The sequence below is a fragment of the Macaca nemestrina genome, unplaced genomic scaffold, assembly GCF_043159975.1.
Source record: "Macaca nemestrina isolate mMacNem1 unplaced genomic scaffold, mMacNem.hap1 Scaffold_68, whole genome shotgun sequence".
NCBI classification, from domain to species: Eukaryota; Metazoa; Chordata; class Mammalia; order Primates; family Cercopithecidae; genus Macaca; species Macaca nemestrina.
Genome location: NW_027257844.1, coordinates 338,481 through 351,205, shown reverse-complemented (window position 1 = coordinate 351,205; position 12,725 = coordinate 338,481).

The window sequence follows — 12,725 nt, the reverse complement described above, 5'->3', positions numbered from 1 at the left end:
TTTCACACATATGACTCTTGCTGCTTCCATGTGACACTAAAAGTATCAGGAGTGCCAGGAAGTCTCTTTAATCATCGTTCTCCAAGGTGCTCAGGAGATGAAGTCATTCTGTGAAGTGGACTCCAGTTAACACCACTGAGAAATTGTCCTAGAGAAAGTAAAACTTGTAATGGCCTCATACTTTGCAGAAATAATGCAACTTTCTTCTTTCGTTTCTTTCCAGTTTTTAGATATTAATATTAATTGGTTCAGGGCAACCTGTTTCTGCATCAAAGTCTTGGGAAGCTTCCACCTGTTTTTATTTTATTTATTTATTTAGAAATAGAGTCTCACTGTCACCCAGGCCAAAGTGTAGTGGTGTGATCACAGCTCACTGCAGTCTCAACTTCCCAGGCTCAAGCCAATCCTCAGGCCTCCACCACCTGAGCAGCTGGGACTGCAGGTGTGCCACCATGTCCTGCTAATGTTTTATTTTTATTGTTTTATTTTGTGTAGAGTCAGGATCTTGTTATGTGGCCAAAGCCGGTCTCAAACTCCTGGTCTCAAACAATACTTATGTCAGCCTCCTAATGCGCTGAGATTATAGACATGAGCCACGGCACACAGCTGATTTATTTATTTATTTTCTCAGAACTATGCGACCTGATTCTTAATACATAAGGAAATAGAAGCCAGACAAAGGTGGAAGTAGTTACACACGATGTGAGTGTCATTTGGCACTTAGACAAGAGAGGCGGATTATAAAAATAAAAGATCCACATGTTGCAATTGACTGTGGGCTTGGATATGAACTCCAGCACTTTTTATTTTTATTTTCTAAGAGATAGTGTCTCACTCTCTTACTCAAGCTGGAGTGCAGTGATATAAGCATAACTCACTGTAATCTCAAACTCCTGAGTTCAAGTGATCCTCCTGCCTCAGCCTCCCAAGTAGCTGGGACTACAGATATGCCATCGCTCCAGGCTAATTTTTTTTTTTTTTAAATTTTGTAGAGACGAGGTCTCCCTGTGTTGCCCAGGCTAGTCTCAAACATGTGACCTCAAGCAATCGTTCCGCCTTGGCCTCCAAATCGGTGGGATTATAGGTGTGAGCCACTGTACCTGGCCAAGAAATCAGCTCCACCTGTTTTCTGTATAAAGTTTAGCATCTAGATACAAAGCAAAATAACGTTTAAAGATCAAGGAATCTGAAGGGAAGCTTGTGGGAGGGGAATGGGCTGAAGGCAGCGTTTTTTGGTCTACGGTTTTGCTTATTCTTGGACTTTCCAAAGTCCCGAAAGAAGCAGAAGGCAAGTGAGAAGGGAGGAAGAGGCGGGAGGAAAGGAGGAGGGCTGCGCCTCTGAGGTTGCAGATTAGCCCAAGGCGGCTCAGTGACTGGGAAGGAAGGAAGGAAATTCCCAAGCCCGAAGGTAGAGACAGAGTCCTGGGTCCAGCAGAGACTGGAGGGGAGGAGGGTGCCGGGAGCCAAAGACCTTCCTGCTAGCATTGCAGCCTCTTAAACTGCTTAGGCTTTTATCCAAATTTGGTATGTCCGCATTTTGTAGACCTCCAAACCAAGTCACTCAGAGTTACCCAAGCAGGAAGGAGAGGATGATAGGAGAAGGTGCCCCATCTGATGATGCCCTTCTGGCTTTTATCCATTCCTGGGAATGACTCTTTCTCCAACTCGGGGGATGCCCCTCTGGGAGAATACAGTGGCATGGACCAGCAGTGGAGAATTCCAAGTCCAAAAAACGATTGGCATTTTAAGGAAAGTAAGAAATCATCCTGCATATATGAAACATTGGGAAAAAAGGTTATTACTAATAATTCTCAAGAGACCACTCTGGTGAGACTGGGTTTCTTGGGGATGTGTGGAGCAGGGTATATGTACTGAGTGGGCACATCCCACCATTCAGACTCCTCCCTCAGCTCCTGTCTACTGTAGCAGTCAGAGGGCAGCTCCGGTCCTCATCTCCGCTGAGCGACCCACTCACTCATTTACTCACTCCTTAACTCATTCACTCACTCACTCACTCATTCACTGCTTCACTCGCTCACTCATTCACTGCTTCACTCGCTCACTCACTCATTCACTCACTCAGTCCTTTATTCATTCACTCACCGTTTTACTCACTCGCTCATTCATTTACTCATTCAATCACCCATTCACTAACCCATTCACTTACTCACTCACCCATTCACTCACTCACCCATTCACTCACTCACCCATTCACTCGCTCATTAACTAACCCATTCACTCACTCATTCACTTATTCACTAACCCATTCACTTACTCATTCACTCATTCACTAAGCCATTCACTCACTCATTCACTCACCCATTCACTCACTCATTCATTCCCTCATTCACTCACTCAGCCATTCACTCATTCGCTCACTCATTCACTTACTCACTCATTTCCTCATTCATTCACTCAATCATTCACTAACTCATTCACCTCTTCATTCATTCATTCACTCACTCATTCACTCACCCTTTACTCACACACTCACTCATTTACCGACTCATTCACTCACTCATTCGTTCATTCACTCACTCACTTCTTCACTCACTCATTCACTTGTTCACTCACTGACTCATTCACTCACTCTTTCCCTCACCCATTCACTCACTCACCCACTCGTTTGTTCACTCACTCATTCACCCACTCACCCATTCACTCACTCATTCATTCACTCACTCACTCATTCATTCACTCACTCACTCGCTCATCACTCATTCCCTCAGTCACTCACTCATTCACTCACTCATTCACTAAGTCGCTCATTCATTCACTTACTTATCACTCACCCATTCACTCACTCACTCTTTCACTCATTCACTCACTTAGCAATTCACTCACTCACTCACGTTCACTCATTCACTCATTTACTCACTCATTTACTCCTTCACTCACTCACTCACTCCTGCATTCATTCATTCATCAGCATCCATGACAGGTTCACTCTGTCGTGGGCTCTGCTGTTGCCCTGGGCCTGCAGCAGGGAATAGTCAAAGATCTCTGAATCCACGGCATTCAGAGTTCAGCAGGGGGACCTCTGGAGAAGCCCAGTAGATAGGTGAAATGCCCCATGTGTGACACTGATGAGGATGTTTTAAGAGAAGCAGGGAGGGAACAGGAGTGTGCATGGAGCCCAGAATTTCTAAGAGGGTGATCTGGGGACGCCTCAGCACTGCAGAAGACCTTGCAGGACAGACTTGAGGAAGGTGGGCAGAGTGGGTAGGGAGAGGAGGGCCTGGGCTGAGGAAAGAGCAGGCTGGGCCTGAGGTTGTCGGGTGCCTGCATCGGCCTCTGGGCAACACCAGGATCTGAAGGGACCAGAGGACAGGCCAGTGTACCATGTGTGGGGCCTGTGACTCCAAGTCAGCAGAGAAGATGCCTGAATTACCTCCTGATAGGTGCACCCTGACTTTGAAGTTGAGCATACCCGAGGCATGGAGGTGGGGTGGATGTGGGGGCAGATCAGGGGATGGGGAGGGAGCCTGTTCCGGTCCAGGTCAGAGGAAGTGACTTGGCCCCAGTGGCTCCAGATTCAATGAAGAGCCTCAATTCCTGAGGGACTTTCCTGAGGGACTTAGATGCCAGGGCGGAGGAGCACTGCAAGGCTTCAGCCTGAGTCCCTGGGAGGATGGAGTCACCATGAGCTGAGGTGAGGAATACTGAGCGGTGGGGGGTTGTGCGGGGATGCAGAGGACTGAGCTCAGTGTGGCCCCTGCAGATTTGAGATGCCCACTCCATGCACAGGCAGAGACGGCAGGGAAGGGGAAGAGGCTGCAGCTCAGGTAGCCCTGGAACGTGCAGCCCGACATGCTGGGGCACTGGGTCATGGTGCCCTCATGGCTGGGAGCTGCTTCCCTCCTGGGATGCCACAACTCCTTTAGAGCACATCGGCAACTCCTGCGCTCACCACAGAGGGGAAGCGGGAAGGACATCTGTCCCTATGCATGTTCTCCTTCACCTGGTCCTAGGCAGGTCCCAGGCAGCACCTCCCCTCCCAAGTGGCTCACCTTGGCCCCTGCCCCTAGTGTTCACAGCCAGACCCTCGAAGAGGGCTGGACTCAGCGGCTCCCTTCTAATGAATAGAACCAGGCAAAAGAGATGGCGGTCTCTCCTGAGATTGGATTGGGAGGGCTGCAGGTTCCGTCCATTGGAACTCTCCCCCTGGGTCTTCATAGGTGCTAGTTCTGGCATAGCCAGTCACCTGCCCAGGGCAGAGGGCGGCCTGAAGCTGATGCCACGGAGAGTCTGGGGCCTTCAGTCCAACAGCCTGCAAGCAATAGAATCCTGCCAGCAACACAGAAGCGAGCGTGGAAGCAGCTCCTTCCCTGATGAGCCTGAGCTTTCAGAAGACAGGGCAGCCCTGGGCAGACACCTGCTGCAGCCGCGGAGAGCGCCTGGGGCAGAGGACCCAGTGAAGCCTCAACTCCCGGCCCAAGGAGTAATCATTCCTGGGGTATAACTGTGTGCTGGTGTGGGCCACAGTTTGGAGTAACCTGTCAAGGGACAATGAAGAACAAACACACACCTCAGGTCCTACTGGGTGGAAGCTGTACGGTCAGCACGGCATGTAATATCTGTCAGGCCTCTGAGCCCAAGCCAAGCCATAGCATCCCCTGTGACTTGCAGGTGTAGGCCCAGATGGCCTGAAGTAACTGAAGAATCACAAAAGAAGTGCAAATGGCCTGCCTCGCCTTAACCGATGACATTCCACCACAAAAGAAGTGAAAATGGCTGGTCCTTGCCTTAAGCCATGATATTATCTTGTGAAATTCCTTTTCCTGGCTCATCCTGGTTCAAAAAGCTTCCCCACTGAGCACCTTGTGACCCCCACTCCTGCCCGCCAGAGAACAACCCCCCTTTGATTGTAATTTTCCTTTACTTACCCAAATCCTATAAAACGGTCCCACCCTTATCTCCCTTTGCTGACTCTCTTTTCGGACTCAGCCCACCTGCGCCCTGGTGAAATAAACAGCCATGTTGCTCACACAAAACCTCTTTGGTGGTCTCTTCGCAGGGACACGCATGACAATATCTTCCAGGTGAATTAGAAGATTCATTGCTAAGGCCAAAGATTTTAAAAAAAAGAGAACCTCTAATTGTAGCACCATTAAAATACATGACATGCAAAAAAAAAAAAAAAAAAAAAAGAGCCATAGCCATTCTTTTCCATCTTAGCTACAGGTATATATTAATATATGTTAATTCTCTGACTGACTGAGCAATGCGCCAAACTCATAAGAACAGATGTGTGAGGACCGTCAGTGACCACCCTGACCTCAGCTCTTATATACAGACAAACTTTTGAACATAATCTGTAGCCTTGGGGGTCTTGACACTCTAAATTTTATTATTTTTAATTAAGTATTTCTATTCCCTAAGCAATACCTGTTCATCGGAGAGAAAAAATGGCATTACCTATACTAAGCAAATGAAAGGAAATAAAATGCTCAGAAACATTTACATATATATGCACACACACACACACACTCGCACACACAGGCTCGCACTGTGTCTAGGCCTGCCTTTTCACTTATTTGTATGTCCTGAACTTATTTCCATGTCAGTAGACACTTATCTTCGTAGCGGTAACAGCAACTAAATATTATTGCAGCGTCTATTTTTACCATCATTTATTTAACTCATCACGTTTGAACTGTTAGGTTGTGTCTATGGTTTTCTGTGTTATAGACAATTTGATGACAAATGACCCATCCCCTAATGTTCAATATAAAAGTATCAATTGTATAAGGAGATAAGGGGTATTTGGCTGAAATAAAATTCAGTGTGCCCTACCTTCTCCACATGTAATATGCTCTAAAAAGGCATGAATAATTAAATTAGCCCTTCTATTCTCCAGCACAGATCCTGAGTCCAGCGGTGGGTGCAGGTGCTCAGAGCCTCGGTCTGCTCTTCTGCCTGCCAGAAGGCAAAGGCCACTCAACTGCCACCTTAAGACACTCAGGATTCTCCTCTCCTTTTTTATTAATAGAATAATGCTCAGGCTCAGTGCATGAGAGCAGCGCTCTCTGACTTTGCATTCATCAGAGTAACCTAGGTGGTTTGTCTAAAAATATACATTCCCTGGCTGCGCTGGCAGAAACTGGACTTCAGTGGTTTCGTGGGCGTGTGCATAGGACAGGTGATTCTGAGGACCACGAGGGGTTAGGAATTTCCCCGTTCATTCTGGCCAAGGGAGAGATCAGACCATCCAGCATTGTCCGCAGCATATTTTTTTTTCCTCTTTTGCAATGAATATTTGATGCTCAGCGGGATGAGCCCCAGGATGAGACACACATCCAAGAAAAATCCATGCCTCTCCATCTTTTCCCCAGGATTGCCCTTTGGCGAGACTCTCCTTTGCGATTGCTTCGTGTTCCCCGGTTCATAGAACAAACCTCTTCTTAGTCTCTTTTGTTGTCTCTTATCTGTTCAACAAACACTCACTGCGCAGGACCATCCTCCGGTAAGCCCTCGAGTGGGGCCGTTTGGCAGCCCTACTTCGTGGGGTGAGCACTGAAGGAACCGGGGCCCCATAAGCCCGTGCTTTGGTGGGGGCTGCCCCCTCTCCCGTCGCAGGGTAACCGGCACCAGGCTGTTAAGCTGTGGATGGACAACCGCACATCCCATCGGGTGTGCGGATTTCAGTACGTGGAGTTGGCCAGTGAAGTCAGCCGAGGTCAGCACAGCGTACAGCAGCGCGCGTGTCCGTGGGGAGGAAGGGTCGTCCCGCCTCCCCTTCAGGCCAGTCCTGTTGCGCCTCCTCCTGCCCCACTCTGACTTCCGCGCCCCCAGGCGTCTCTGAGGGTCGCGCCCCGATACCCTCCTCCACCCCAAGGCATCTTCTCCCAAAGGGCCGGGCTGGTGGCTCAGGAGCGACACAGCCCCCTTGGGCCCGGGAAATCGCAGCTTCGTCATAGCTAAGCCCGCCGCGCTCAGCTTTTCTCGCCACCTGAATGATCCACTCTCCGTGCGTCCTTCCCGACCTCAGGCTGCAGAGAAAACTTGGGGGCGGGGGTCGAGGAAGCCGCGCCCCGGGGCTCCCAGTGCAGCCCCCAGAGGAATCCTGCGGGCAGCAACAAGCTGTGCGAGCGGCCGGGCTAGGCGCCGACAACAGCAGGAGCGGCCGGGCCTGCCGCGAGCTTCCGCGTCCAGGTAGGGTCTCCGCGCCCCAATTCCATCCCGCCCCGCCATCGGCGCTCCCAGCAAGTGCGGGGTTTCCACCCGCCCCGGCGTTCGCGCCCACTCACGGTCTCCCTTGCCCCCCCGGGAGATGCTCCCCGCGTTCTATTCCGCCCCGCCTTGGCGCGCCCAGCAAACGTTGTGACCTCACCCCCCTGCGGTCTCCCCGTCCCCTGACGCTGCCCCTGCCCCCACCTGTGGCGCTCCGGGCATCTCTAAAGCCCCCAACCAGAGTCCTCCAACCCACCCGCGAGGCTCGCGCACCAGCAACGCGACCCCACCCACAGGGACCCCGCCCACCTGTGGCGGTACCCCCGCATCTGCGACCTCCCCCATCGCTAGCGCGGCCCCTACCTACGACGACCCTCGCGTAGGTGCTCCTGCCTACACACGCCCCCTCCCCGCCAGCCCCTACCCTTTCCCTGCCCCTTTCCCTGCTCCTGCCCCTAGCCGCGCCCCCGCCCCCGCCCCCGCAGGCCCTCAGGTGCGCTCGGGCCCCGCCGGTCACTGCCCATTTGCGCTGGCGCCAGGCGGGGGCGCGGGCGGGGCAGCAGTTCGGAGTCCGGCGCGCACGGGCAGGGTCCCCATTGCCTGCCGCGCACCCGGACTAGCGACTACCCTCGGCCTCCTCGCCATGGACGCGGACGACTCCCGGGCCCCCAAGGGCTCTTTGCGGAAGTTCCTGGAGCACCTCTCCGGGGCCGGCAAGGCCATCGGCGTGCTGACCAGTGGCGGGGATGCTCAAGGTGCGCGCCCCCCTCCAGGCGGCGAGGTCGGGACGGATGGAGAGAGGGAGAACAGGGCGAAGGGGATGGGGGGATAGGGCAGAAGAAGGGGGGAGCGATGGGAGGACCCGGGGAAAGATGGGGAAGCGATGGGAAGAACCGGGGAGAAGAGCGGGGAAGCGATCGGGAGAACTGGGTCGAAGCCTGTGCCCGGGAGCGGCAGGGCAGAGGTACCTGCGGGGCAGCATGAACCGTCAAGGCAGCCCCGGGGTCCTTGCCGGGTGGGGCGGAGGAGGAAGGGACATGGCGGTAGGAACCTCCATCCGAAAGATAGTGAGCTTTCCATCCCGTCCGGTTTATGTTTTAAATTGAACCTGGCGGAGGGGTCGCCTGGAGCGCCCTCGGGGGTCGTTCTGCCTCTGAGCTGTAGGACTGGGCCGGGCTTCCCCTCCGAAGCGAGGGTACAGCGCGATCACTTCCTAAGTGGCCCCCCGCCCCCCAACTCCGCCCCACGCCACCACCCAGCACGTCGAGGAAGAAACGGCCGGGTCGCCGCACACCTCCTGTAGCCTCGTGCCCCGCGCGGTGTGGGCGGGGTCCCGGCTGCTACAATGCAGGACGCGGCGGGGGTGCTCTGGGTTCCCGCCTGGCGTCTCCGAGGCGGTCCGGCAGCCCCTCGCGTTTCCGCTGGAAGATTTACAAAAAGGGTTTCTTGTGCTCGCCTGTGCTGTCGCCTTCCGGCTCGTGACAAAACTGAAAACTAAAGTGGGTCCCAGGCCCTCCCCGCCAGCCTCCGCGGACCGGAAGGACCAGGAAGCGGGGACTCCGGGACGTCAGCGGCGCCGCGGCGCGGGCTCTGGGCTTCCCCTGCCCTGCAATGTGGAAGCGGCTCTCCAGGAGGGGCCCGAGCCTGGACCCACGACGCGGGCGCGCCGGGAGGACATTTAACATTGAAGAGCGGGAGGTGATGGAGAGTGCGCTCCCCAGGCCCCGGGTGCACGTAGGGGCGCCTGTGCCCGGGATCGGGAGGGTGAGGCCTTCTCCGTCAGGTAGACTTGTTAAATCTATCTGAAAGTCACAGATAACTAAGTGTCAAGTCGTCACAGATATTTATGTATCCTGAATGAGATGGCTACGGAAAACATGAAAACATCGTTACTGGTTACGTGCATGATGCATCCAAAACATTGTTACCTGCACAGTGGCAGCACTGATATTTGTGGGCTTTTGAACGTGTGGACTGGAGTGTTAAGAGTCCTTCAGAGTCATGACAGTAGTTTGATTTGAATGTTCTTTTCTTGGCGAATAAATGCTGTACATTGAATTTACCCAGGAAACGAGGAAGGTGAACCCACACGAAGGACACAGGCCTGTGGGCTGCTCCAGGCACCATTAGGGCGTTGCGGGGCCTGAGCCATGGGCTTCCCGTTCAGCCTCTTGAGAGCCGTGACGGCCTCTCTGTTCTGCCTCACACTGGGCCGGCTAGTTTCATATTCTTGTTATGGTTCCGAAGCTACAAGCGGTTGGATTCTGCGAGTCGCTCTCTGTCTTCCTCCTCCAGCTGCTTTCAAATGGGTCGTCTCTTTTTTTAGAACTTCTTTTTTAAGCAGTGATTGATGGGGTGAGTTGTAGTGCTGTCCTGAACCACAGAGGGAGCGCACTGAGGAACCTGGGTTTTGATGCTGTGCACATCAGCTGAGTCAGCAGCCCAGGGCCCTGTCAGTCCCATTATTAAGCTTATTTCTTGCTCTTCGACGCCTTAAAAAAAAAAAAAGCAAACTCCTGCTTGCTGTCACTGGCTGTTTGGCAAATGGGTGTTTACCCTGGAAAGAGGGACATTTTGTCCTCTGGACCGTCTAAGGCGCCCTTTAGTGACATGGTCCGTTTCTGACCACTCTATTCTGTGGGCGTCCTTCCTGCTTCCACCTTCCCTTTCCAAACGCCTCCGCCTCCAGGGCTTTAATTTTCCTTCTGTGTGTGTGTCACGCAGAGGTTACGACTATTGCGCCAGTGCCCTTATTTTTTTTTTTTTTTTTCCTGCGGAGGTCCCAGAATTTGCTACATCTCAAAAGAAGCAATTGCATCCATTTGTTCGCGATGATCATAAACAGTGCCCTCTAAGGGAGACTAATTGGTCAACCCGTCTGCTGTGGGTAGAAAGACAGCGGTGGCCGCGGAACGAGGGCTCTGCCTCTTCAGAGCCTGCACAACCATCCTGCTTTCTTTCTTCAATATCCAGTAGGGGGGTTAATTTGAATAAGCCCTTGAAACCAACAAAGCAGGAAAGTGCAAAGACATTGAGTTGCGAGATTTAAAATTACAACCAGCAGCCTCTCATTCTTCCTTCACTGGGGGTTGTCACTTCGTTTTGGGGCTGCAGGGTATGTTTGGCAGCGACATCGGACCTTTGTACTGTGCGACTCATGAATTGAGATAGTTCCTTACTAAGTGCTTTGTGCTGTAGGTATGAAAATGGGGAAAGAGGGAGCACTGTCCCGGGTGGAGAGGCGTGGAGAGACGCTGTGATACATAGCAGGTCCTTTTCTTCTGGGCTCCTGGTTATAAATCTTTTTTTTTTTTTTTCTAATAGCCTGACAGATGGTTTTTGTGTCTTTTTTTTTTTTTTTTTTTTTTTTTTTTTTTTTTTTTTTTTGAGACGGAGTCTGGCTCTGCCGCCCGGGGGGCTGGAGTGCAGTGGCCAAATCTCAGCTCACTGCAAGCTCCGCCTCCCGGGTTTACGCCATTCTCCTGCCTCAGTCTCCCGAGTAGCTGGGACTACAGGCGCCCGCCACCTCGCCTGGCTATTTTTTTTTTGTATTTTTTAGTAGAGACGGGGTTTCACTGTGTTAGCCAGGATGGTCTCGATCTCCTGACCTCGTGATCCGCCCATCTCGGCCTCCCAAAGTGCTGGGATTACAGGCTTGAGCCACCGCGCTCCGCCCTGGTTTTTGTGTCTTAATTAAAAGATTGAAGACTGTGGGCCAGACCCAAACTAATTCCATTGGCATCAGAGAGAAGGATTCTGTGCATATTTATCTATAGGCATAATTGATTTTTTTTTTGGTCCAATTATCTGGTTAGTCAAATCATACATTACAGAAGTAATATTTAAAATTAAAAAACTAAAAATAAAAAATGTATCTGTAAACCTATCCCCCTTCCATTCCAGTCTTTGTCTCTGTGTAATTTTAGAACCGTGAACCACGATGTACACAGAGTTTATACTCTTTTAATATCTTGCTACTTCATTGTTTTAATGTTTAATCTTTAGATTGATGTATCACAGGTTGCTTGATCATTTCTTACAGGTGTTTGGTTTAGTTTTTTTTTTTTTTTTTCCCTTTAACTCTAATGTAAATTTGAGTATTTGGCTGGTAGTTTTAGCAGGATTTAAGGCAGAGCCTCAGTTAGGGCCGCGGATCGATTTATGGTCCCTACTTTGAGGAGGGAGGCGGCAATCTGCCCTTTCTTCTATAATTGATATGTTGAATCACAATGGACATTTACTTGATTTTGAGCACTTGGAACTCCCCTGGGGTTCACTGATATTGCAAGGTCAGGACTGGGGATCTCCTGCTGAAGAGGCCCCCAGCGTGCCCAGCGCAGGGTCCTGAGCGCGTTGCTGCAGGACAGAAGCCCTGGGCTTTGTCCTCCAGCAGCCATCACTCTGGGAAAGACTGGCTGCTCCAGGAATGAGGTCTATGCTCTGAAACCCACAGTCAGCAGACCAGCAAAGGTCAGCACAGACGACCTTATATGAATCATTCATTTAGCAAGCATTCATGGAATACACACTCCTTGCAGTTGGAACTTAGAGTGGAGGGCCATCAGCTCACTGTTGTCTGAGCAGAGCTTGATCTCTGGCTCCCTGTTGTAGCCTCCGCTCCTAGGAGGTGCACAGTGAGTGTTGGGGAACCCTCCACAGGCACAGTTGCCGAACAAGGACCCCTCCCAAGGGCGTCAGCCCTGGGCCCTGAGCTCTGAAGAGGAGGAAGGCATTCCTAGCGCCGACTTCCCTTCTGGATACTGAGCTCTGCACAGAGAGAAACTCTTCCACATTCACTGCGGTGAAGTTCCTAAAACAAATAACACTTTAGAGACTGGGGCCTGCATTTTCCGGAATTTTATGGTCACAGTTGGTGGCTGTACCGTGCGACTGGAGTCTGCGTTCCCCAGAATTTCTGTGGCTGCAGGTGGTGTCTGCACCATGCAACTGGTGTCCCTGGAATTTCCATGGCCAAAGGTGGTGACTGTACCATGTGAATGAGGGTCTGTGTTCCCTGGAATTTCCATGGCTATAGATGGTGGCTGTACCATGTGTCTGAGGGTCTGCCTTCCCTGGAATTTCTGTGGCTGCGGATGTAACTGTACCATGTGACTGAGGGTCTGCATTCCCTGGAATTTCTGTGGTCGCAGATGGTGGCTGTACCATGCAACTGGGGCCTGCATTCCCTGGAATTTCCATGGCCACAGGCGGTGGCTGCACCATGCATCAGGTCCTGTCTCAGGAGTTGGTGTCATTCTCTCTGTTACTCCCTCACCTGACACAGAGCGGCAGTTCCTGACCTTATCACTCCCAGGAAACACACAGGCATCTGTTTTGGATCCTTGTTTTATTTCCCCATTACCTTTGTCATCAAAGGGAAATTCACATCCCTATGAAGCCGAAAATGGTGTGGGGCCCCCTGGTGGTCTTTCCAAGGCATTATCAGCAGGTAAACTAGACCGTATGGGCCAGTGTACCTGAAATGAAAACAGAAAGGTAAGTCGTGTCACTAAGCTTTGCTGGGAGATTCAGGGTCTTTGTCAGTGACAGAG